The 2500-nt window shown below is 41.6% G+C and overlaps 1 protein-coding gene across 19 annotated transcripts in view; it reads left to right on the top strand.

Annotated features, from left to right (window-relative positions):
• The first annotated feature begins 1093 nt into the window (after positions 1-1093).
• Positions 1094-2500, top strand: part of LOC137988459 (recombining binding protein suppressor of hairless-like) — an 82605-nt gene continuing 81198 nt past the window's right edge. For 8 of the 19 annotated variants that reach the window (XM_068834452.1, XM_068834447.1, XM_068834446.1 and 5 more), the window contains exon 1: positions 1106-1308. The gene's annotated coding sequence lies outside the window, so the exon portion shown is untranslated. Of the gene's footprint in view, positions 1309-2500 lie in introns of all 19 variants that reach the window. The other 11 variants (XM_068834462.1, XM_068834461.1, XM_068834460.1 and 8 more) reach the window with 5 other exon arrangements.

Genomic DNA, 2500 nt, shown 5'->3' with positions numbered 1-2500 from the left:
CATCCATACCCAAACATTCCAACCATCCCGTTTTACCCGGGACTGTCCCAGTTTAGACTACGTTGTCCCGTTATTATTCTAGTCGTCCTGTTTTCCGCAATATTTTGATAGTTATTAATTTTAAATATGGCTAACATGATAAATATGAATGAATTTCGTTTGATTCAGTACATATTAATTAAATGCATGGGAGTTCTAATTATCTGAAGAAATTTACAAATTCGTCTTCGATCAATTTAGTTTTCGTGGCACGAGAATATTTTTTGGTAATTTTCCGTTCTCTCGCAGTTTATACACGTTTTGCAAGGGCTACATAAAGTTGAGCGGCAAGACAAAAGCAGACACAATAGTCGCAGGCTCTTTAATGCTAAAATTGGCGGGATTTGCATCATTCATATCAAGGAATTTGTCCCTGTTTTGGGGATTTTGATGGGCCGGTGTCCTGGCGAATTTGGACCCCCCTGCAGGTAGTAGTTTTCTCATTTGGTTAGTAACCGAAAACCCTCAATTTGGCCAACTCTAGACCTGAAGTAGCTTGGAATTCATACCCGGGGGGATCATAAATCGATCGTCCCATATACCACTCGAGTTGGCGAGGTTTCCCAGTGAGTGTCCGTGTTCCCAAAATTACTTTCAAACTTGTTCCCAGCTTCTTGATCCCTAAAATTGTTTTAAATAGGCAATTTTCACGATAGCGTTATTTGACTACAACGACCAGAATTCAGTTTGTTTTTCTTTCCTTATTTAAATTTTGCATTCCCAGCGGGGTAAAAACAACAATAGCTCTAATTAGCATGAGACAAGCAAAACCTGAAGGATTCTGGTACTTGTAGTCAAATGACGTCATTATGCAAAGGTCCTATTGTTTCCTAAAATACTCTCGACATTGTTACCCTGTTCCCCAGTTCAAATTAGCCATGTTCCTTTGTTCCCCAAAACCCCAGGCTCGAGCGCATGGCATATTAATCACGTATTGCCTTCGTTGTGGTCCGGAGTGCTTCGAAAAAGACCGAATGACCAAGTTCTGTTTGTGCTTTCTTTCTTTCCCGCCGCCATTTTTATTTGTACGAATCATTCTCCCGCGGAAATAGGAGACTCGCCCCAGCCTTCACGAAATGTAACACAGTTTTCTCTTCCGAACAAAAATGGCGGAAGGAGGTCTATTTCGAAGCATTCCGGTACACAGCGAAGGAAGTGGCAACATGTGATTAATATACCTCGCTCCCAATCCTGAGCCTTAGTCTGTTAAATTTAAGGAACGTAATGGTCGAGATCTCGCCAGCGACTCGAGTGCTATCGAGACAACCGGTAAGTCAAATCTTAAGTTGTTATTTAATTTCATTTGTTTATATTTTTATTTGTATTTTGTTTTTGGATGGTCCGTAGGGGTAGGCCGTGGACCGGTCTGTATGGGGTCCACGGACTTTTGGGGTCACCCTGGCCTTCCGTGCAGGAGGTCAAGCTTTGATCAGGTGTTTAAGCAAGTACAGTAAAAAGAAAATGTTCCTTTGTAGTTCTTTCAGATGGTGGGCCAAGTCTATAAACATACAGCTCACGGGTACTTTATTGAGCATAGATAAATGGTCGACTTAGAAAGAAACCTCTTATAAAGGCACAAGTGATCAATGAGACTACATGAGTAACTTAACCGAAGGGGCACAGCATGACTATTTCGGGGGTGACGGGTGAAGGGTACAATAGCTGAAACAATCCAAACCTTTACAAAAATGCTAACCTTAGACCTAAGCAATATGCTTTAGATAATGTTTTGGCCTAAGGTTAGCATTTTTGTAAAGGTTTGGGTTGTTTCAGTTTTAACCCCCTTCACCCTTCACCCCCGAAATAGTCATGCCGCAGGGGCAGATCTGGGATAAGTAATGGCCGGTTTCAAAAACAAGGAAAATGTTTCTGGGGGGTCTGGGGGCATACTTCCCCGGGAACGTTTTGGCTTTAACTCTCTAAAGTCCCCTTTCCCATGTTTCTGACCGATTTCTGTAAAACGGTGGAAACCAGCGTGGGATCGGCCCCTGTGCTGACACTGCTCAAAGAAGGTATTAATGTTGAAACTGGTAAGCTTACCTAGAATGGGCACACCACTGTGTTTTAAATTTTCTGAGTAAACAAATAAATTTTTAACTCATGGATGATGAAGTCATGCCATGAGGTATCGGAGGCTGACTCACTCACTCCAGTATGGATTTGCCCCTGCACAGACATGAGTCCGAAATAGTATTAGTGTTGAGACCGGTAAGCTTACATACAATCCATGTAGAATGTGTACAAGGCTGCATTTTTAATTTTCTGTTGTGATTAAACAACTTATTTTTTAACTCATTAGGTATCAGAGGCTCGCTCACTCACTCCATTCCAATTAATTACATGTAATCTTTCCAGTATTAATTTCAATTTAACATATTTTTGCTGTACCCATATTTTTGCTGTACCCATATTTTTGCTGTACCCCCCCCCCCCCCCCACCCCCATGCTAAGTATTACTTTT

Source organism: Montipora foliosa, unplaced genomic scaffold (assembly GCF_036669935.1).
Source record: "Montipora foliosa isolate CH-2021 unplaced genomic scaffold, ASM3666993v2 scaffold_420, whole genome shotgun sequence".
Lineage (NCBI taxonomy): Eukaryota > Metazoa > Cnidaria > Anthozoa > Scleractinia > Acroporidae > Montipora > Montipora foliosa.
This window is presented reverse-complemented; position numbering and strand designations above follow the sequence as displayed.